Source organism: Rhipicephalus microplus, chromosome 5 (assembly GCF_043290135.1).
Source record: "Rhipicephalus microplus isolate Deutch F79 chromosome 5, USDA_Rmic, whole genome shotgun sequence".
In the NCBI taxonomy this organism is placed as follows: domain Eukaryota; kingdom Metazoa; phylum Arthropoda; class Arachnida; order Ixodida; family Ixodidae; genus Rhipicephalus; species Rhipicephalus microplus.
In genome coordinates, this window is record NC_134704.1 from 103,005,197 (window position 1) to 103,029,846 (window position 24,650).

A 24,650-nucleotide genomic window follows, 5' to 3' on the forward strand; every position below is an offset into this window, starting at 1 on the left:
GTTGAAGCATGAAAGCGCGTGTGAATTTATAACAGATGCAAAGGGACGCGATAAAATGCAATAATATTGTGATCTAACCACATATAAAAGAAATGCGCGAACTATATTTGCATAAGTATGTTGGCGACAATGCGCATTGTACAGCCCAGAGAAGCGCACTTGTAGAAAATATGAAATGACATTCACATTCAAGGAAGAACAAATAAAGAACACAGTCGTAACCACAGAGGCACTATAACGCTACCTGCCCCTTTTCATTGAAATCACCCCTCCTAAGCAGCTAGAAAGGAATTATAGACAATGTAAAGCAGGATGTTCATTGGAGCCGTACATTTTAAGATACCGGCGCGAAAAACCCATCTGCTCGCTTATTCCTAGCTGCGACTTTGCATTCTACGCTCGTATTTATGGGAGACTTAGGACGCGTTCACGCGACTCTTAACGAGTACTGTAAAATGATCCGGTACTGCGCAACAGTGTTTACTCTTATGATGGCTCTAGGCACAATTTTGGGGCTTGCAGCGCACGACGAAGATTATGACGTCGTTTATTATGCTGCATTCAGCGACCTCATTAATGTAAGCAGTTCTATGCACTTGACATCTCCCGTTAAGAGCTAATTTTTAGGAGGGGCTTATGTAATGTTTGACATAGCTAAGAGATTTTCCTTTGAAGAGTTACGAATTCAAGATTCTAAAGTGAAAAGTACTTGTTTGCGTATCTTAGGAAAAACACGATGCCTGAGTCAACGTGTGGACATATTGAGGCATGCGGATCATTAGCTTTTCTTTTTTAACAAGAAAACACTGTAGCAACGTGTGGTTTTCTTCTGGTGGCAATCTTGTTGTCATGAGCTTCAGTACCTTATGTAAAACAAGAAATGACAAAATAATGTGCGCAACATGCAGTTTCACTTGTTTTTTACCACGCTGATCACTTTCTACCCCTCTCACCTTAGAATAACAAGCTCACTAAAGTCATGCGTCAGCACCGTGGAATAACTGGAAGAAAACCCTCCGATATGCGCACAAAAAACTTAAGGGCACAGATAAAGAATTAGGAGGCCGTTATAAGCTATAAACTTCAGCTTAAGTTTTGTGGAGTAATCATATTGATTTCCAACCTATTTTATCGCGATATCAATATGATGACCGTCTTGACGGGTTTGCACTGTCACCATTACATTATTAAGCGCTGTCTACTGAAGTTGGTCTACGTAGCACTAACCAGGGCTACTATCCTCGCCAGCGCAAACGCTACATATCAGCTTACTGCTACAGGTTGTGGTAATGCATGGTCGCCTTTGGCATCTTTACGTCACATTAGAGAACTGGTTATATGAAACATACGCGACTGTTCAACATATGTCTGTGCGTACTACATTTGCACATATCTTTAGTGTCATTCGGTAATGTTGCGCAGAAGAAAACATCACACAATGCTCACCTCCCTCCGCATGCTTCACATTAAGTCGATTCTTTAGGTACGTGGGAATTTTCCAGAATTGATGGGCTAAGCGCCTTATGGTCTAGAGTTGTCCATTGCGCGTTGTCCGCACTCATGGTAATTATGACCATGAGGCTAATGACTATGAAGAACAAGCACTTTCCAGACCACACATTACTTTTCCCTCATTGATGAAAACAAACGCGCTGTCGCCCGTGAAAGATTTCGTCGACGCAGACAACAACTTAGCCCGGAGACGAAAGCTCAAGCGACAACGTCGACAACAACCTGCTACTCTGCAGACGAAATCACGGCATGCGGTGGCTCAACGGATACACAGATAGCAAGCTATCCCGGAGGCGACAGCACTCGCCCGTGAAGCAGCGGTACGGCGATGACGACAACATGCTACCCCACAATTGAGGGCACGGGAAGTGGCGGTTAAAAGAAAGAAACACGTTGTATATAGTCTACACACCCGTTGCGACTTGTTTACATGCGTGAGAGGGCAACGTCGTGGCAGATTTAAGGTAAGATCTATCTCCTGGGCATCGCCCACTTATAATGATAAACTTCGTGGAGATGCGTGAATGTTTTCCGTCCTAATGTCTGCCTACCGCCGCTTGTTCTTTGGTGCACTATTCCGTATTCGTATCTCCCATGCTTACGCCGATCATGTTTCGTTACATTGGAGGCAGCGCTGTACTAATGTTTAATTGAGTTTTTTTTTTGTTTTCGTTCGAGTTCCAGACTTATGTGCAAATCATCCTACACTGCACAGCATAAGTAATAAATGTTCGGGCTGTTGAATATATCTTAACGTGAACTTGACAATGTTAAGATGAACAATTGATCTTGGCGCCTGAAGAACCTTCCATCAAAGACGACAGAACAATCCAGCCTTGCTGAGGCATACTCTCTGTGCTGTGGAGTCTCATGCAAAGGGTACGAATCTATTTGGAAAAAGCTTAAAGTACGACGGTAAGCTTGCACTGAGGCCAGCTCATGACATGGTTACTTCGCATATTTGCACGCGTGTATGCCTTTCATAGCGTCATAGGACCATACCGCAAGCATAAAAAGTACAGAATGTTCTTGAAACACATTTGATGGATTGTGTCAACCCAACTAAACTTCTACGAGAAACTTCGGACTACAGACGCACTTGGTGCAATGTGTATATTCAGTGTAACTAGGGAACATCAAAGAGACCATGCGCCGAAATACTGTGACAACATTTTTTATCGAATGTAGATTCTCCAGTATTAGGCCCACTTTTCGCGTAATTTGTGCTGTAGGAGTAAGTAGCCAATGCCGCGTTTATGCAAAGAACAACAATGATTGCTTAAAAATCCGTAAAATACATACTATGCACCCTATAAAAAATCTTTAACATTACCTCCTAAAATGCGATAACCACTTATTTTTAGTTTAAAACATAAACAACCATCTAATGGCCTATGCGCGATCGCATACCAGTAGTCAGTGAAAGGAATTGAGTTAAATAAAGTGTGTTTTTTGAATTGGCACCTAAATATTTTAAGTACATATTCTGTGACTCTTTTCAGATGCTGAATACTACACAAAAAATATACATATTCGCGAGAACGGCTGAATATTACAAAGCCTTTGATAAGGAAGCATACACATATTACACGAAGATAGCCCTGAATAAAACAGACTATATGTTCAAGTTAGTTATGCCTTCTTCTGATAGGTATGTATACCCTGAGATGTTTCATTGTGAGGGTTATCCTGTACATGTAAAATGATTCGGGTCAAAAAAGCTTGTACTTAGAAGAATTCCTTCATTGGCGTTGTGGGACATCAATGTATTTACATCGCTGCAGGAGCTTACTAACTGCCGTAAGGATCCCCAGCAGAGATAAAAATTTTCAATAAAAACTATTTATAACATTTAATCTTCCAACAACAGAGCTCGAAGGCAGGTCCTTATGTGACTGCACATGACCATGCCATTTCATTTTACGCGAAATATATCAACCCAAAAGCAGCCGGTTCACGCGGGCTGTCTGCATATACAGAATGACATGGTGAAGTTGAGCGGTGTCTGGCAAACAACACAGAAGCGCGTCGCCGTCGCCTGATCCGCGAGCAGATTCAAGCAGATGGCCCATGAATAGACTATTAGTTCAAGCTTATAGGCTTGTACCCCACATCAAAGCTAACAAAGGTAAGGTATCCAGCTGAACTTACCGGAAATAATTGGAATTCAGGTTAATCCCTTTGTATTCTTAAGAAAGTGAGCAATATATTAACCTTAGCAGCGTAAAAACTTGGGGCGAGTTACTGATGAATCATGAACTTCAGCGCACATACTATGGAGGGATTAAGCATATTCACGCTTTTTTGAAGGAACGTTAGACAAAGCATTTTTCGTCCACCTATATGTAATTTCTGTCTTGCTCTTTGCGCTCTGATTCATCAATATATTAAGCGTAGAAAGCACATCGCTTTCCCGCTTCCTGCACTGAGTTTATCAGGATATGTTTTCCAGAATAAACGGGCGAAGGTCCAATAATGGCACAGAAAAAGAGAAATCAAATGTCTACAAGTTGCATGCGAAACTGGCTAATTGCACCCAAACGCAAGTCCCGGCCGGTCCATGCATGCAGGTGCCTAATTGGCCAGGTAAGTTTAAGCTTCATCTTTTATTTTACATGTTTTTGTTCCTACGATTTCTGCAACCTCTTGCGTGCATTCACAGGAGAGGAGGCCACCAATTGGAGAAAAGTTTGAACCTAGGTTCTCTTCATTTGAAAATGTTACACATCATATTCACGGTGTGCTGTCGATGTTCTTCTGCTTTGTTCGGAGAGTGTCGTACACTATATCATAATACTTGGGGCAAGCACTGATCTACCAGGTAGAACAAAAGGCTAAGGCTAGAGAGGCCCTCACTCAACTAAGGCTACTACACTTTAAAACCTCATTTAGCTCTTCCCATTCATGTAGCATGTTCAATTAAAGTTTTATAAAGTTTTCCTGCTGCTGATCTCTCCAGAAGCACTTTATTAGTGGCAGGAGCACGGATGCCGTAACACCGTTTTTTTTACAAACACTTCTGGTTCAGCACTTCAGGTAGAGCACTTCCAGGTTTCCTATAGTTCATAAAAAATAAAATTTGTAAAAAATACCAATGTTTTTGCTCAAGTTAAGAGCTAGGTTTCATACGTGTGATATGTGCAAATAACTTTATATAATTATCATAACAGTCATTTAATTGTCAAGCGAATCACTGAAAAATAATTGATTGAGTGAATTGGAAGATAGTGAGCGAGTGGGATTGTTGTGGCACGGAATCTGATGGTGCAGATGACTAATACGCAAGCCTTTCTACTTGACCCTCGAGATTCGCTCCGCCCCTACGCGAAACAGTCAGCCCAGGAATTCACTGAAGAGAATGGAATGTGGGGCGAGATGGTATTATATTAGCAGAAAAAAAAAGTGGGTGGAGGGAGACATGATTAGATCAAGCACATACTAAAAATAGATAATTTTATTGAAGACATGAATAATATGAAGGCCGAAAAAATCCACGCATCTCCTCAAAGTTCATAATGACGAGTGGGCGTTATGGTCCGAGTAAGTTGACCTCACCGACTAGTACAAAGGACGGACAGATGGATGAATGGATGGATAGATAGGCATATAAAGGTACGGACATTCACGTGGTCGAATGGATGAACAGATGGACGCATGAATAAATAGACGTATGGACGGATGGACTGACGCACGGGCACATGGACAAATGGACGCATGAACTACGCAAAGATGGATGGACCGTCAGGAGAATGGACGCATGGTCGGCGCGTGTGATCATATATTGGGCTGCCATATACTCGATTGATGCACTTTTAAAGTCGACTGTTTACACAGATGGTTCCGTTATTTTTGTGCAGCTACTAAGTTTCGCTTTGAATGTTTAGCGTCAAGGACGCCGACGTGGCTAGGGCCCACGGTGCTTCGCCCTTAGAGCACGAGAAGCAAAGGCACGTGCTCAAAAAGCAGAAAAATCTTATATTTACGCATCAATATAAGAAATATCTGCTAGGTATAACACCAACAAGGGCATGGCAACACCACTATTTCCGGCTATATTGGTATATTGGCGAAAATCGCAGCATATTCACGAAGTGAATGATGGTGAGTGGGCGAAGCTCCGGGGGATCATTAGTCAACGTACATTGCCAACCCGATCATGGAAAAACATGACGACAGGTGTGTACGGTATATACAAAACTATTTATTAAACACGATACGGATATGGTGATGTGATCAAGGCGACGTTTTTCTTTCATTATGACCCCCGTATTATCGGTGAAATATAAAGCTAAAGGTTCTTGTAAGCGATACAACCTGAAGTTTGAGAAGATGAGGTTCCCACGCCGCTGCAGCTTCGCGAGTCCTCAGCTGCTAGTTGGCTTGCCGGCGCTGCTGTTTCGCTGCAGCTTCGCACGCCCGCAAGCCTGTATCCGCTTGTCTGCGCTGCCGTATACTGCAGTCGCTCTGGGAGCGCCAAACTCTGGGCTGCGTTGCCGCGCTGCGACGCGTCATGTCTTCATTCATAACGAAGTGTACTCCATAATAATGAGAAAGAGAGCCGGGAGTGAGCAGGTTTTATAGCTCTTAGGTCACCGCAGCGAAAGAAACAGCGTGCCACGAGTGCACCCACAATCATAGTTCCCCTATTCTACTTACGGTCGGCGCGATCGTGGCCAGCGCTTTCAGCACGTGCAAGCCAGAACAAGCGACGTCGGAGGAACAAGGCTCGACCAACAAAGCTTCTTCCTTAGTATGTGGTGCATCGTATCAGGCTGATTCGCGGAAGTCGTTTGTTTTAGCGGGCTGACGGAAGACAAGATTAAGACTTCTGTGATTCTCTTGAAACCTGGCCATGCACTATAGTCCACTGCTGCTAAGATGCGCTAACAGCGACAACTAGTCCTGTGGCGTTCCCTGAAATTCCGCACAGGGCAAGCGTCCCCGTTTCGAATGACCCTCGCACCACACCACTTTGTATTCTCACACCAACAGCCCCTCGCGTGTTGTTAACGCTTCCAAACATTATATAGATGATTACGTCCACGGGAAATTCGTGTTGGAGTGTCCTTATAAATAATACTAACCTTTTTGTAAGTGAGATCACTGATGATAATTCCTTACCAACTGCTCACAAAATACTCTATCGCTTAGCCAATGGGAGTCCATTTCTGGAGATTGCTTAATTTTCAGTTTTGCCGTTTGCTTTTCAGGATTAAATAATGTCTCGAAGGTACTTTGGACGTATGATTATCAAGGAGAATGCGGAGTTTTTTTATTTTGGATGTATGGTGAGTGATCCAGAAAATTTCTAATTGCCAGGGCCTAGATTGAAAAAAACGTTTAAACCAAATGCTAGCTCATGTAGCTATTACATTTAAGAGACCCTTTCAATATCTTATTGAGAGGTGTTCTGAAGTTGATTGGCATGAGACATCGAGCAACATATTGATGCCAGTGTATAGGATGACTCAAGTCCTATTCTGAAATGATCAGTTTTGTTCCACAGTCAGTATTCAACAAATGCGGACCTCAGGTGCCCTCAGGTGCACTAGACCATTTGCGCCTGCGCAGCTTAACCTAATAAAGTTTTATTATTAGTAGTAAGGAACAAAAATTTACAAGTGCCATTTCGAAATCTCAGGAAAATCTTGCTCGCATTTGCTAGCCAAGTTTTTTTCTGGTGCACACAGCTGTCTGTTACCGATCGAAAGCTTCTGGAATAATTGTTAAAAAAGAAACATGTAGGCAAAGAAGAGTGATGTTGAGGCCGGGATGCAGGAGAAAAGTCCACTGGCAGTGAGTTAGATAGCTCAACTACAGGGTGCTAACCCCCTTCGCAAGGCTATGAATAAGAGTTTTGTCATAGCAAGTTGTGTCTTTTACAAAATTTTAATTTCTGAGAGTTCATTTCGGCTCCTTAGCTATGAACCAAACACGTCTTTCATCTACTAGATGCCGTAACAAATAAGGAAGCGCAATTTTGGGACGAAGAATGCAACTTAAACTAACGTTAACACGAGAGGATTGTCTTTGTCTAGGATGCAACTGATCTACTTAGCGGTGTTATCGTGTATACCATGTTGAATTTCCGCCAACGATGTGATTGGCAGAAGAGTTGGCTAAGCATGCATACGAAAAAAAAAGATGCTGTGGACGAAAGATGAACAAAAAAAAAAAAACGGAGCGATAATAACACACCTGCTGTTGTATAGTAAAGGATAAACAAAGGAGGGGGAACACTGTTGTTAGATACCTCCAAGAATTGTCTATGAACCAGAATATGAAGAGTTTTTGGGAAAGTTGGTATTGTAAACCCATGCTGCTTGGCGTTCTCAAAACGCAGTATGTATGTATGTATGTATGTATGTATGTATGTATGTATGTATGTATGTATGTATGTATGTATGTATGTATGTATGTATGTATGTATGTATGTATGTATGTATGTATGTATGTATGTATGTATGTATGTATGTATGTATGTATGTATGTATGTATGTATGTATGTATGTATGTATGTATGTATGTATGTATGTATGTATGTATGTATGTATGTATGCATGTATGTGTGTGTGTGTGTGTGTGTATGTATGTATGTATGTATGTATGTATGTATGTATGTATGTATGTATGTATGTATGTATGTATGTATGTATGTATGTATGTATGTATGTATGTATGTATGTATGTATGTATGTATGTATGTATGTATGTATGTATGTATGTATGTATGCATAAATGAATGAAAAGGCTAAGAGTGTATTACATATACAGGTGGTATAGCATGGGGAATGGCAAATGCTCACATACGCGGCAATATTGGAGCAAGTGCAAAAACAAAAATGAGGCCAAAGCTTGTGAAAGTAAGAAGCAAGAAGACAAAAATTAATAAGAAATGATCTGAAAATGCCTTAGTAGAAAAAAAAGATCAACACCAAGAGAAACAAAGAAAACCAAAGGAAAATTAGAAGAAAGTCAGGAAGACAAAAGGAAAGGAAGACTGAGGAGAATGAAAAGGAGAGAAAGAAACTGAAAAGAAAAATTGCACTAACATCACAAGTGTCCAGGCATTGGTGTACTTATGAATTCTGCACATAGAGGAACACTAAAGAGAAAGAACATTTTCCTCGTACTGAAAAACTAGTCTTTCACAGTACCCGAATCGCAGCATTTTTTTTGCGAGGAGACACTTGGTAAGCGAAGAAACTCGATTTTAAAAAGTTTGGTCGTGAGGCCACCTTGAAGATCTCGTACCAGTAACCGTGATCAGGGGCGTAGCCAGGGGGTGACACACCAGGCCCGTGCACCCCCCCCCCCCACTTCTCGTATTTCAGAAATTGTTTTTTTTAAGTATACTGCAGGCTCACTCGGCCCTTGCAGGACGGGTTTTTCGAAGCGTCATAGAGATGGAAAGCTGACTTGAACAGGGTGCTCATCACGGAATCAAAAAAGTGCCCCCCCCCCCTTTTCCCCAAGAAATCTGGCTACAAGCCTGACCGTGACGTCATAAATTTTGATGATGTCTATTGGACCTAGGTAATTGTTAAACGGTAAGAATGAGGCGCAGATTGTTGTGAGCGAGACACAGACTTGACTGACCAAGTTATAGAAGGAAGGAATGAACAAGAGAGAAAGAAAAAGCAGGGATGTTAACCTGTCTAGAGGGACCATTATGCTACCCTACCCTGGGGAATGAGACGGGAAGAGTTTTAAAGATTGAGACAGAGAGAGGAGAAAAACGCACACACAAAGTCACACCTCCCAGTCATTATAACCCCCGCCGTCGGTCTATGATCACCGGTAAAAGTATGATGACCTAAAGATGTTTAGCACCACCTTCGTCGTCTTCACCCACGATAACTTTGTTAAAAACAGTGAACATCGCGCGCGCTACAGGAAGACAAGAACGAGGAATGGCACGAGGCACGTGAGGTTGTTCTTGGTCTTGCTCTGCAATAAACGGCAGCGTAGATGCGTTCTGCTCTTCATATCCAGGCGTATTGGTCCTTTGAACCCGGTTATCTAAAATATAAATCTTCAAATTTTACATACCTTTCAGGATGACATCCCAGAATAATTTCTACCATCATTGGTGTGCTATCTATGCTAGCTAGCGCGACTGAAGATGATTTGGTCGGTGGTGCATTATAGCGATGACAGTCGTAGAATATCTGCTGTTTTTTCTCCTCGCTACAAAATTTGTCACGAAAGGGGTTGTCAGTGAATTCAGTACGAGAGGAAAATGACTTCGTGAAAGCCACGCCACCATAAATGACAAAGCATAGTTGCATCAATTTCGTTGAGCCGAAGATGCCAAATTCGAAAAAAAAAACTATTTGTGCAACGTGACATCAACAGTGGAAATATCAGCGAAAAAAATAAATGCGAAACATTTCTGATTTACTATTTCTTGTAAAGATAGGTTTACCGTGGAAAAATTAACAACAGTGTTAAGGCTTTTATTAGCCGGCAACCAGCGATCATACGCTACAGCGACAGTCATGGCCAAGCACGGACTCACAGCGTGAGTGGCGTCCTTGTTGGGTAGCCCCACTAGAAGGTACCCAAGAGTTCGACCATTTCAGAGTTCGGAGGCTTCGCTACAATTACCCCGGGGCCAAAGATGGCCCCGGGGTAGCGGGGCCATCTTTAACAAGTAACAAGCTCTACGGCCTGGCGACCGTAGAGCTTGTTACTATGAGCGAGTCATAATAAGCCTTCAGGAGCTTCACGTTGATGAGGTCGTGCCCGTGGCGGCACATGTCCGAAGATTGTTCGACGGGTTAGATCAGATAGTTGACCGGAGATGTGCGCTCGATGACGCGGTAGGGGCTTTCGTATTTGGGAAGTAGTTTGGAAGAGAGCAAAGCTAAAGAGGTCGGGATCGAGATCCATACAAGTGCACCAGGAAGGAACGTGGGCTCAGAAGTGGTGGAGCCATCCCGAATACTTTTTTGCTGCTCTTGCTCATGCGTCGTAAAAGTTTTGGCAAGCTCGCGACACTTTTCAACAAGCCTGGCTGTCTCTGAAATAGGTTAACACTAGATGGATCCGGCGTGTACGGGAGTATCGTGTCCATGGTGTGCGATGGGCGCCTTCCGTACAGCAAGAAGAAAGGTGAAAAACCGGTCGTGCTCTGAAGGGCAGTGTTGTAGGTGTGAGTGACGAAGGGCAACATATTATCCCAATTCATGTCGTTGGCAGCGACGTACATCGAAAGCATATCGCTGAGGGTGCGGTTGAAGCGTTCGGTGAGGTAAATCGTTTGCGTGTGGTAAGCAGTAGTTTTGCGCTGGACAGAGTGACACTCCGTCAGAATGGCTTCGACGATTTTCGACAAGAAGACATGGCCTCGATCGCTGAGAAGCTCTTAGGGTGGTCCGTGGCGCAGTATGAATTGATACAGCACGAAGGACGCAACATCGCGCGCAGTAGCCGCAGGTACAGCGGTGGTTCGGCGTATCGCGTCAAGTGGTCTACGGCAACGATGGCCAAGTGATTACCAGCCGATATCAGAGGAAGTGGTCCATGCAAAGCGGTACCAATGCGCACAAACGGACGGTCCGTGCAAGGTAACGGTGGCAGACCGGCGTGCGACATGTGTGCTGATGGTTTGCGGCATTTGCAAGTGAGGCAAGAGCGAACGAACTGCTGAGCATAGCGGTTCATCCCGCGCCAGAAGTAGCGTCTTCGAATGCGGCGGTAGATTTTGGATACTCCAGAGTTCATGCATTGCGGATCATAATGGAAAGATTCACATATCTCCGCCCGCCGACTGCGGGGTATCACGAGTAAGTACTGCCGGCCATTGGCGTCGTAATTGCGTCGGTGTAGGAGGCCGTCATGGATGGCGAAATGGTGAGTTCCACGACGCAAGGCACGCGTCGATGATGTTGCGGACGGAGCAGAGAGCAAGTTGATCAGTGGGGCGATCCAATTATCCTTTCACTTTTTGGTATCAAGGATGTCAACATCGATGGCAGAAACAACAATTGAGGTTACTGAGCAGGGCACGTCGTCTTCAGGCAGAGGGGAGCACGAGAGGGCATCGGCGTCCGCATTCTGGCGTCTGTTGCGGTACAGCACGTGGATGTCGTAGTCTTGTAAGCAAAGAGCCACCGGGTGAGACGGCCCGAGGGATCCTTCAATGATGACAGCCAGCATAGTGCATAATGGTCGGTGACGACATCGAATCGGCGACGATACAAATAAGGTCGAAACTTTGTAAGGGCCCAAACGATTGCCAGGCTCTCCTTCTCCATGACGGTGTAGTTTGTCTCAGCTCTTGTGAGCATACAGCTTGCATATTCTACAACATATTCAGGGAATCCGGGTTTGTTCTGCGCCAGGAGAGCGCCGAGGCCTACGCCGCTGGCATCCGTGTGAACTTCCGTTAGGGCCGTTTGGTCGTAGTGGCGTAGAATGGGAGGAGATGTCAACAAATGGCGGAGCATTGTGAACGTGTCGTCACACTCGGATGACCATAAATTGATGGGCCCGTTACTTCTAAGAAGCTTCGTCAACGGTGATATGATCATGGCAAAGCTTCGTATGAAGCGTCCGAAGTAGGAGCACAGGCCCACGAAACTACGCAGTTTTTTGACGGACGCGGGTTTCGGGAATTCGTCCACGGCGCGAAGCTTGGCTGGATCAGGAAGAATGCCGTCCTTGCACACGACGTACCCTAGAATGGTGAGTTGCCGTTCTTCAAAGCGGCACTTCTTCAGATGTAGTTGCAAGCCAGCATTGCTCACACGTGCGAGAACTTCTTTAGGACTTTCGAGATGCGTGGAGAAATCTGGAGCGAAGACAACGACATCGTCGAGGTAACACGTGTACCATTTCAAGTTGCGCAGAACGATGCCCATCATGTGCTCAAAGGTCGCAGCTGCACTACATAGACCAAACGGCATGACGTTGAACTCGTACAAGCCGTCGGTTGGGATGAAGGTGGTCTTCGGTCGAGCGTCGTCTGCCATGGGTATTTGCCAGAACCCGAGTGCAGATAGAGAGAAGAAAAAAATTCGGCACCGTGAAGACTGTCAATCGCGTCATCGATGCGCGGCAGTGGATACACATCTTTGCGAGTGATCTTATTGAGCTGTCTGTAGTCCACACAGAACCGCACAGAACCGTCTTTCTTCGCAACAAGAACAACAAGAGACGCCCATGGACTGTGCGAGGGCCAATTAACGTTGCGTCGGAGCATATCGTCAACCTGCTCGTTATTTACCCGACGTTCAGCTGGCGACACGCGATATGAACGTTGCCGTAAAGGTAGATGGGCACCAGTGTCAAAGTGATGCGCAACAGTGGACGTGCGACCGAGAGAACTTCACCCGATATCGAAAGAAGAACGATATTCTTGCAACAGGTCCAGAAGCTGGTAACGCTGTACCACCGTAACGTTGTCAGCAATGAAGAGGGCAAACAAATCAGCAGATGACTGATCAGAAGTGGAAACAGCATTGATGGTACACGAACTGGGACAACGCGAGTGTTCGGGTACGCCCAGGACTTGTGCATCGTCGACTGGTTCCACTCTGCCGAGACATTCCCCTCGAAGCAAGGTAAAAGTGTACGAGGATGGGTTGGTTACAAAAATAGCGGCGTTGCTCTAGGTGACTTGCACAGTCACGAAAGGTACTAGCAACCCTTTCCTGCTACAAGCGTGGGCAGATGGAGAAACGAGTGCAATTGTGTCGGAGAGATCGGTGCAGTAGACCAACACAGCCTCCATCGAGTTTGCAGGCACTGTTGTATCGTCTTCCATGAGAACCTTGCTCAGTGTCGAGGGACTGTCATCTGACGTCACATGCGAGAAGGGTGAGAGTTCAATTGCGGCGGAGGCACAATAGATCATGGCGTCGTGGCGGGAGAGAAAATCTCATCCAGGGATGACGCCATGAGAGTATGCCGGAATGATGATGAACTGGGCGACATACAGAACGTCCTGAGTGACAATGCGAGCTGTGCACCCTGCTGTAGGATGAATACGATGCGAACTAGCAGTACAGAGGGACAACCAAGAAAGTGGCGTCGTCACTTTTTGAAGTAAGCGGCAAAGTTTTTCGTTCATAACTGATACGGCAGCTCCTGTGTAAATAGGAGCCGATGCACAAACACCGTCCACAAACACGTCAATGACATTTGAGGGGCTGCTCTGAGGGCTTTCACATTGCAATAGCGTTGCAGTCCTTGTCTCGGGGAATGCGACGACTAGTTTTCCCGCTCATGAGCAGCCGAACTTGGCCGCATGGGCGACAGGGAATGACGTCGTGGAGACGGCGACTTTCGAGGAGATGGACCTGGGAGAGATGGCAGTGGCATAGACGGCGGTTCGTCGTGACAGGGATAGCTGAGCTGGCCAGCAACAGGCAAAAAAATGGGAGCCGGCTGTACGCTAGGGCAATAACGTGCTACGTGACCACTGTAACCGCAGGCAAAGCATATGGGCCGGTTGTCGGGTGTGTGCCATCGGTTCGCCGGGGTAGGTTTCACCCACGTCTCAAGAGCCGAAGGACGGAATGGTGGCTGGAAAGGCTGCATGGTGGGCTGAAGCTGAGGCTGAGGGGTTGCGTCAACATAGGTAGCGGGCATACCCGCTGCAATGGATGGAGGTCGAGCGGCAGCTTCGGCGCAAATCAGAGGGGCGGGTGCTGGAACGGCTTGAGGCAGCCTGGCGACCACTTGAGCGTAACTCAGGGGCGCAGGAGACGGAGGTTACGGAGGGTGGTACGCAGGCATGACCTCCGCTATTTCCTACTCAATCACTCAACGGTTGGGAGGGAGAAGGGTAGTGGCTGATTGTTGAACAGCCGGTGGGTGAGCAAAGGGTAAGAGAGAGAACTGACGCGCGATTTTCACGGATGAGGGCCTGAGGTATGCCATCAACGCCACTTGTTCACAACTGGCCTCCAAGCTAGCAAGCTTTGACTCGTGGTGGGGAGCGACAGGTCATCGAACGCTGCCTGCGGAGCTACTCGTAGCTTTGTCACAGTGTTATTACCTTAGCCGGGCTTTTTTTTGGCGAGCAGCGCTGTGAAGGCATCATCGTCAATGACTTTCATGATGTTTCGGATCTTGTGAAACTCGGACGTGTTGTGATTGGATTTGTTGCATAAGTTCAGGACATCTTCAATATAGCTGGTGAAGGACTCGCCAGCCTGCTGAGCGCGTTCACGTAAGCGCTGGTCGGCTTGCAGCTTACGAACGGCAGGGCAGCAAAAAACGTTGAGAACAGTGGTCTTAAAATCGCAACAGGTTGCCAAATCCAACGCGCGGTTGTTGTACCACAAACGGGCTACGCCTGCAAGGTATAACACCAAATGCGTCAACTTGCCGTCCTCGTCCCATTAGTTGGGGACGCTCACGCGATCATAAATGGCGAGCCAGTCTTCCACGTCAGTGCCAACGGTGCCAGTGAAGATGGGTGGATCGCGGATCCTGGGGACACCGGGACAATCGGCTTGTGACTTTCTTGCGGCTTGTGATCGAAGCTCCAAGGGCATCGAAAGGGAACGCAGCACTATCCACCGATTTGTTAAGGCGTTTATTAGCCGGAAACCAGCGATCATACGCTATGGTGACAGGGACGGTCAAGCACGGACTCACAGCGCGAAAGGTGTCCTTGTTGGGTAGCCCCAAGAGAAGGTACTCAAGAGTTCGACCCAGCTTATAGTTCGGAGGCTCCGCTACAACAGCAATACTTCCAGAATATACTTTATCAGTCTAAACTAGAGGGAGAGAAAAAGAGGGAAAAGAGCAAGGCAGGATGGTTAGCCAGATGGTAAGATTCCGTATGTTACCTTGTACTAAGGTTAACGTTTCCCCTTAGAGCCCCTTTCACCAGCTGTTCTAATGAGCTGTCTAGTTACCAAGAATGTCGTTAATCATATCGTTAATCATTAATAGCATCGTTAATCAGGTGCTTGCCGAGGTGGTGGTTCTCTTCATAGCACGACGCCATCAATAGCCAAGTTTAAAAAGCAGTTGTTTTCGTGAAAATTTCGCAAAGTAATGGTGATACTTTGGGGTTACTTATGCAGTTCATGTTCTCATGGACGTTGTTAGATCATTTCACACTAATTTTGAGCATTAAACCACCACGATGGTCTAGTAACTAAGGCACTCGGCTGCTTCACCGCAGATTGCGACATCAAACTCCCGCCGTGGCGGCACATTTTCGATGGAGGCGAAAAAGCTTGAGACCTGTGTGCCCAGCCTTAGGTTCATGTAAACCCCAGGTGGTCGAAATTTCCGGAGCCCTTCACTACGGCGTCTGTTATAATCAAATGGCGGTTTTGGGACGTGGAAGCACAATAAATATTATCATATATTTGAGCATTTTTAGCATTTTAAGGCCTGCTTTGAACACTGCGAGAAATCTGACATGAGATGTTGGATGTATGGATGAATGACAAGCTGGATTCAAATGGGAGTACGAACCGGGAATGAAAAGTCTTACAGGGACATTAAACGCAAATACATTGTTGACGCTGATTGTTGAAATAGTGGTCTAAAAATTCTTAGTGCTACTTTTGTGTAAAAAAGCGCTTATTTTGATATGAAAACTTGTTTAAGTTATTCGCATCACGCTGGCACTCTTCATATCACCCGCCTGAAAGCAGTCTTTCTGACGTCACTGTTGCCGTGCTCAACGTTGTCTGCCTTTACTGGGTAAGCACCGACACTATAAAAGCAGCAGAGTGAAAGTAGCGGAGCGACAACAGCAACAATGGCCATTGAACACTTTTCTGATTGCTTAGTTCAAAGTGGGTGCCTTCAGATGACACCAGCTATCTAGCCTTTTGCACAACTCTTGCACAACTCGAGCTATTCTCAAAAGTAACACCGCGGGGCTCTTTTTTCTATAAATCAAACAGAAACTGAAAAGTAGAAGTTAATTACATCTCTCGATGTACGGAATGTTTTTTATAGCAGCTACTTTGATCATTAGTGAATAATTGTAAGTGGCCGATCTCACAACGTCGCGATCATTCCTAAAATGCCCCACTTGTGGTGCATATCGTGTGATAATTGAGTGTTTTTTAATAAATAGGAGAATGATCTTGATAATATGCCCGTTTCGAACGTTGTCATACGATGAGCTTTCATTCTGATATGAATTCTTTGCCTTTAGTGTCATTTTAAGCTGCACATATAGTGTTGTATCTTCTGCTGTGAAGTTGATCGCTAATGCGTCGATTAAGGTTCCAAATGTTCATAATTTTACCTCACCTCTTCATTCACTAGTACTAGCTCGTCTCGCTTCTTTTTTGTATTCGCCAACCACCCTGGTTTTGGGGGTAAGCCGTGCTTGCTGGTGGGATGCGAATGATAGCGCGGCCTTTCTTTTCCCAACAATAACCACTCCTCCCTCTGCTGCAGCGAAAACATTGAAGAGGTAGTTTTGGAAGCTTGTTTGGGGGCGTGTGTTGAAATTTGAAATGATATACTATAATTACAAAAATGTAAATCTTGGACGCTGCAAAAACTAAGTTCATCGAAAGTGTGACCAGACACAATGATGTCCTGCGCTACTACTTTCATCAGTGTGTTCCTCCTGTTTACAAGAAGCACCTTTAGCCAGCAGTTCAAACGGGTGAAAAACACCTTTAGGGGTACTTGACCTTATGGCTTTTAGTAATGTTGTGGCTATTTATTGAACTGTACTAGACTGTTTTATTTCAGTATTCTTGAAACGGAAAGAAAAGAAGTAGTTGATGTCAGCGTCACAGCAATCTGTATAACACGGAAGTAAAACTTGCTTTTAGAGAAGTACTTCACTAGTAAAACTACATTGATATACGAGAGCCTGGACAATGTAACTTGGTGCTTAACCGCTGTACCAACGTTTAACGGGGCGTGCCCACGTTCAGAGTGGCACACCTCTCCTATGACTGATGTTCATGATAGTGATTAGGCCTTTGAAGTTGCTTAATTTGTTAACATGCACGCGCGCGCAGCATTATCCATCGCAAAGATGACATTAACAAGCACATGAACATTAGTGCGTGACATGCGCTCATTCAAAATGCCGTCGCTTGAAGAGACAAACGCCAAAGTGTACGCTCCCCAGATTTACGACAACCTACACTAGTGCTTATGAATCCGCCCCACACCGCTTTCAGAATGCGAGTGGCCGAGTTCGTTGCTTGTGATGTTCATTCATTCATTCATTCATTCATTCATTCATTCATTCATTCATTCATTCATTCATTCATTCATTCATTCATTCATTCATTCATTCAGACATTATTCAAGACAATTCGCAATATTCTCAGGAGACACAGCAAAGGGCTCGAAAGGTGCCTGACTAGGCTACATCACTCAGGCAGCAATTGTGATAGTACGTTGTGTCATTCCCAATTCATATAACCGCAATAGCACTTGAATGTTACAATAGTAGAAATAAAAAAAAATACAAAATCTGACCCTGTAGCTTGGGAAGGAAAACAAACAAGAAAACGAAAAGCAACAAGACAGTTGTGTAAATGTAGCAGTATCTGTTAAAAAAGAATAAAATATATATTCTACGACATACAATGTACAACATTTACCCACAGTTTCACATATAGTTAGGAACAACACCTTAAAACTCTGGAAATAACAATTATTTTACTTGCTTTTGGAATTGAGTTGTGGAGACTATTTCGTGGTAGGCTTATTATACTTAAGTATTCGTTTAAGATGTCTGGTAATTATGTTGTAAATAGTAGCAAGCCATAGATTGTTCCTGATCAGGATTGGACAATATTGTTTTTACGTAATTCATAGCGAGTTTGATGTAATGGTTTTCATCGAAATCGTTTTATTGCTTGTATATAGGCGCATTACCTTCAGTGACAACCTTCCTTTAAGTAGAAATCCGAAATCAAGATGGAAGTAGCAGATGGAAACACGTGGTGAAATAATGTTCTGGCAGACTTCATGGCTCTAGGAAGTATGTGAGGATATATTTCTTAGCTGCTGACTCATAAGTACCCGCGATATGTGACGCCAACAGGCAGAAAAGAGTGTCTCACACGGGCCGCCATGGATACCAGCGGCGCTCACTAACACTACTAAGTTGAAATTAACTTATATATCACATAAAGTGAACGGAGAGATGACCAACCCTAGAGTTCAGTAGAACACCACACGTGTTAATTGAAAATCTCAGGTTCGGTACCTACAAGCGCCAAGTTATCTTTTCGCCGACATTACTTCTTTACATTTATTTATATCATAATCCCTACAAATAACATTCCATATATTTGCCTTGGCATCAGTGTCTGCTATAGTTGAACATAATACTGTGTTTATTGAAGAAAAACGAGTGCCCTAATTTCCACTTCCTTCTTCAATTATTGCTTGTTTTTTCATGATTGCACTTCGCCCCACCAACACTTGCTTCCTCGTTGCTATCTGGCATACACTCTGCATGTGCAAAAGCAGGTTGTTAGGGACTTCCCCAATGAGGTGCGTCTGTAAGCTTCATTATGAATCACATTATTTATTAATAAGCATTTATTTGTTAGCTCCACGAAAAAAAGAAGGAACTCTGAAGTACAAAATAGGTACCAGTAAGATGAGTGACAAAAAAAGTGTTGTTTTTCATCTAGTGACACTACCTGGTACATGTAGTACCTATTATGAAGATTTACTTAGTAACGATCACAGCAGTAAATAGAACGTTGTTACTTTTCTCATCAACAGAACATCGATACTGTGAGCTCCACATTCGAGAAGAAGGACTTCCAGGGCCACATACGCATGACATCTATCATGTTTGCCTGACGTTATACAGATACACATGTGAATATAAATTCTCCTTGCCAGTACGTTACAATGTGACAAGGCATTAATAGGTTAAATAAAATGCAACTTTTGTAAGAGGTTTTTGAAAAGCTCAAGCTAAAACACCAATTTTCTTTCAGCTGTAGATGACTCGGAGAACACTACTACTGCTTACAAAAAATAAAGTTAAAAAAAAACTGCAGATCCCACGTACAGTGGGAATCTATATTATGCGAAGGACGAATGAGAACGGTTCAAATGTCACTTTAAAACCAGCACAACGATACGAGGTGGAGACAAATGATGCCGTACATGACTTCCGTCTCATGATTATCATGTTTGGATGTGTCGCGTACCTACGTCAGCTATTCACGTCACGTGATACCAAACTTAGTGTATGTGGAGCTAGCGAAACGGTCGCGAGCACGCTTTGAACAAGCTATGTCGTGATGTTCTTACATTACACGCGTGTCAAGATTATTACGTTTGCACGAGTCATATTTTGCGTCATCAATTGACGTCACGTAACACCAAATTTAGTATATGTGGAGTTAGCAAAACGGCCGAGAGCGCATCATGAAGGGCTCAATATACTCCAATCTAGCGTTGACGCACGCGCACGCTGGGCACAGTGACGCTATGATAGCAAAACGCGAGCATTGTATAGTCTGACGCCAGGCGCGACCAGCGTCCGTCGGCGCGGCCTGACGGCAAGTGGCGCGAAATGCGACTTGCTGCATTTCGCGCAGATGCGTTACCCAGACAACACTGCATCTTTTCATGACGGAGGGACGCCGGACCCGCTGAAACGCGCATTTGTCAATGCAACGCAGCGCGGCGCGCACCTGCGAGTATATGGCAGAACTAGCGCCTGGCGTGGCAACGCTGGCGTGACGCGACGAAACGAACACCGGCAAATACGCGCACCGCGTCACGTCGAAAGGTATTGACGCCTTGACTGTGGCATGTAGTCATGTTCTTATATGACACGCATCCCATGATTATCATATTTGCACAAGTCACATACCTTCGTCATTCATTGACGTCACGTAATACCAAATTGGGCATATGTGAATCTAGCGAAACGGCTGCGAGCGCATCATGAGAGTAGCATGTAGTCATGGTGTTACATGACACGCATCTCATGATTATCATGTTTGCACCAATCAGATGCCTTCGTCATTTATTCACGTACCGTAATACCAAATTTGGTATATGTGACGCTAGCAAAACGGCCGCAAGTGCATCCTGAGCGTGACATGTTGTCATGTTGTTACACGAGACGCATGTCATGATTTTCATGTCAGGGTCTGTCACTTGTGTTCGCCATGCAATAGTGTCATACCATACCTGTCTTGCAACATGCCATGTGAACCAAACCACCGCGAGAGCTGCAGGACCGTGAAATGTAAATCATGACATTCATGACATCATTTTCATGTTATGACTATTCAAATATTTTCTTTATACAGTCATGGTATGTCATACCAAGTTTGGTATCAATTAGATAGATAGATGGATAGATAGATAGATAGATAGATATAGATACGCTCAAAGTCGCCGAAGTTCGCTAAGAAATGCTTCGCATTATAAAAACAATGGCCGCATATCCACCGAGTGAATGATGGAGAGTGGGGCGAAGCATTCGTCCATCCATTCGTTCTTGCTTCCGTCCGCCCATTCGCCCGTCTGCGTGACCGTCCATGTGTCCATCCGCCCGTCCGTGCGTGGGTCTGTTTGTGCGTCCGTTCCTGCATCCGTTCATGCGCCCATCCATGCATCTGTCTGTGTGTCCGTTCGTACATCTATTCAACACTCCAAGTACCACCATCTCGTATCTTTTCATCATATATTCCCCATATAGAAGCACCGCCATCAAGCGGACATTTCAAGGACTAAACGAGAAGTGACACACGCACACTTTCTTACGGCTTGCGCTTCGGGTCTACTTACCACCTTTAATCACCTCGAGTTCATGGTATATACTAGTTCGCTGTATTCATGGCACTGCGGCCCAACGCTCGCTAAACATTTCTATAACCAAGGAGGTTACGCCCAGCGAGTATAACGTAGCAAGTTTTTCCTGTCAGATAGTGCTCAATGTACGTGCCAATGGCTGCTAATGAGAAATGAGAGACAGGAGAATTCGGCTTTTGCTTTCTTACGGCATGCGCTTCGTATCTACTTCCCACCTTTAACCACCTCGAGTTCATTCATGGTATATACTAGTTCATTGTATTCACGGAACTGCCGCTCAACGCTCGCTAAACCTTTCTAAAAACTAAGAACGTTACACCTAACGAGTATAACGTAGCAACCCTCCCTTGTCAGATAGTGTTCAATGTACATGCCAATGACAGCTAATGGGGATCGCAGCGTGCGCGTTAATTAGAAGCTGAATGCTCTTATCTCTCATTCCTCATTAGCAGCCATTGGCTTGTACATTGAGAATTATCTTTTCATTATTAAACAACGCACAGAAGAAATATCTCACAGGCACCACCTTGGAGGTCAAAATGTTATACTTGTGACATACCACACCGGCTACGAGGGACGAACGGATGCCGCTATAACGCACTTCGCCCCTAATAGCCGAGAGATAGAGAGAGAGAAACAGCTTTATTTAAGTGAAAAAATTCACAGAGGAATGGCGATCAGGCTGTGCCTGGTCTGTCTCATCCTTGCTGCAGTTCGATGGTATATAAGAGAGGGAAGTGAGGTAGCCACATTTTGAGCAATGAGGACTGAACAGATCGGGGTAAATGTGTGCGTATACCCGCGGGCACGGGAATGAGTTTGTTAGGAGGCGGCGCCATGTGATTTCTTGTGGTTTCGTTAGTTTGGGATGCGGCGGTGGTTTTGGTCGACGTGCAAGGCGATAGTGCTGAGCAATTTCGTGATAGGATATAAGGGGCTCGCCGGTGTTCTCTGGGTTCGTGGCGGGGCCTACCGCTCGGTTGACGAATCTTCGAGCTTGTCGGTGGGCGGCCTCAGTTCCCCGGATTTCCTGCAGCGCGGTGACCCAGAGATGAGATATGGTAGACGGATCTTCGTCTTAGGGGTAGGCGAGGGACTCAAGAAGCCGTAAGGTACCGGGAGCAACAGTACTGCGAGCGAAATGGGAGAAAGCGGTTTAGGAGTCGCTGAGGATCGTAGTGAACTCGGAGGACACCGCGAGAGCTATGGCCACTTCCTCGGCTTTGGCGGGGTGGAGGGCACGGACAGAGCCTGCTACTCGCAATATTGCGTCGGTGTTGAAGGGGGTGCGAGTAGTTATTACGCTAAGTGCGTGCGCGCTTGGTTGAGAGGGGTAGCGGGCCACGTCCACGAAGGCCACATCGGACCACGAGGCGTAGTCGTCATGTAAGGCTTGGGGTCGTGTTCGCCATCTACCGTCGTGATGTCCTGCAAGCATGTTTTTTGGCAGTGGTTTGATGAGAAAACGTCGACGTAAAGTCGGAGGTATAAAGACCGGGTCTGCGCCCGACGGCGAGGCGGTGAGTCCTATGCGAGCGAGTATCCAGCGGCTGGTCTTGCTACCGCGAGGTCTCTGAATCTGTGCTATGCGATGAGCTTCGATGAGTTCGTCGACAGTGTTGTGGATGCCGAGACTTAGGAGATGCGACGTAGAGGCCGTGCGAATGAGTCCAAGAGCCGTCTTGTACACTTCGCGATTAAGTTGGTCCAGTTTGTTCCTCTCGCATCCCAGTCGACGCAGGTATGGTAGCGCGTACGTGAGACGAGATGTGATGGAGGCGTGGATAAGCTGGAGTAGCTCTTTTTCTTTTACGCCTTGCTTTTGAGCGGACACGCGAGCAATGAGGCGGGTTGTTTGAGTGACTGCAACGGTGAGGCGTTCCAGTTCGGTGCTGTTCCGTTGATTTGATTGAATGAATATGCTTAAAATGCGCATGTGGTCAAATTGTGGTACGAGTACACCATTGACATACATTTGGATGGCCGGTTGGGGAGAGTACTTGTTCCGACGGATTTCAGAAGGACGAAGCAGCAAGAGCTCCGACTTGCTCTGCTAACACGTGAGGCCTGCCTGCGTCGCGGGGCTAACGATGGCGTCGGCCGCACGTTGGAGGGTCTCCTCTATCTCGCCATCTGAAGCCGTAGTCGTCCACAGCATGACGTCATCTGCATAGATGGTATGACGAAGGCCCGGGGTGCCATGAATGCAGAAGGCAGCATGCGCATAGCAAGGTTAAATAAAAATGGGGACAAAACCGCTCCTTGAGGGGTGCCTCTGTCTCCTAGTGTGAGGTGTTTAGAGGCGGAGCCACCAGTTTCGATGGTACAGTTCGAAAGGAAGTCACATACGTAGTTATACGTACATTCACCCGGGTCAATGCCAGCAAGGTTTGAGGCGGTGGCTTTGTGTCACACCTAGTAGAGTTTCTTATGAAGATCTAGACCGAGCACGGCGCAAGTGCCGGCCTTCGGCGGGGTACGAAGGCGGTCATGGTGTATTGCACTAGCGCTTCTTGCGCCGATAGGTGGGCGCAAAAGCCGAGCATCGTGGTAGGAAGAAGGTCGTTTTCGTCAGCGTACGTCTGTAATCGGGCCAGGACAACGTGTTCTATTAGCTTGCCAATGCAAGATGTGAGCGATATGGGGCGTAGGTTGGCGATGTCCATCTTCTTGCTTGGTTTGGGGATAAATACGAGCCTCGCGTGTCTCCACTCCTGTGGTATGTGGCCCGAGCGCCAGCACTCGTAAGCGCACTACGTGAGCGCAGCCACCGATTTCACGTCGAGATTTCGGAGGGACTTGTTGCTTACGCCATCAGGACCAGGCGCCGACGTTGTGCGAAGTTTGAGCATTGTGGCGTAGATTTCCGCCTCCGTAATATCTTCATCCAGTCGGAGGTTTGGTTTGCCGCTATACGGTAGAAAGCGCTCCGATGGCGCGTTCGGACGGGCGAGGTTCACGTAACAACGAGCCAACTCTTCGAGCAGCTCAGCTTCCGTGCTAGGGTAACGATGTAGCAGCCGGTAAAGCTGGTTTTTCGCAGACAACTTGGACGCACAGGGATTGAGGAAGTGTCGTAGTAGGTGCCACGTTTTCTTGGAGCTCATCTGTCCGTTGAGACTGTAACACAGCTGACCCCACTGCTGTCTCAAGAGGGCGAGGCTGTGGTTCTCAATTTCGCACGCTAGCGCTTTGATGCGACGGCGTAATATCTTGTTGTGACGCTGCTGGTGCCACCTGCGCATGAGGCCAGCGTGTGCGTCCCACATGTGGAGGATGCGAGAGTCGGTTGTGGGCAAGTCGGTGGTAGTCTCCACTTCATGGGTTGTGACTTGCACGTGCTCTTGCAAGGAAGCGATCCATTCAATAATGTTCGTAAG

General features: G+C 45.8%; 1 long non-coding RNA gene across 1 annotated transcript; it reads left to right on the plus strand.

Moving 5' to 3' along the window:
• Nucleotides 1–294: 294 nt before the first annotated feature.
• On the plus strand, nucleotides 295–19,386 carry LOC119173404 (uncharacterized). The gene is made up of 5 exons (XR_005110073.2): nucleotides 295–578; nucleotides 3,015–3,163; nucleotides 3,965–4,098; nucleotides 6,723–6,800; nucleotides 19,213–19,386. It is a non-coding gene; the product is annotated as an uncharacterized LOC119173404 (long non-coding RNA).
• Nucleotides 19,387–24,650: the final 5,264 nt, after the last annotated feature.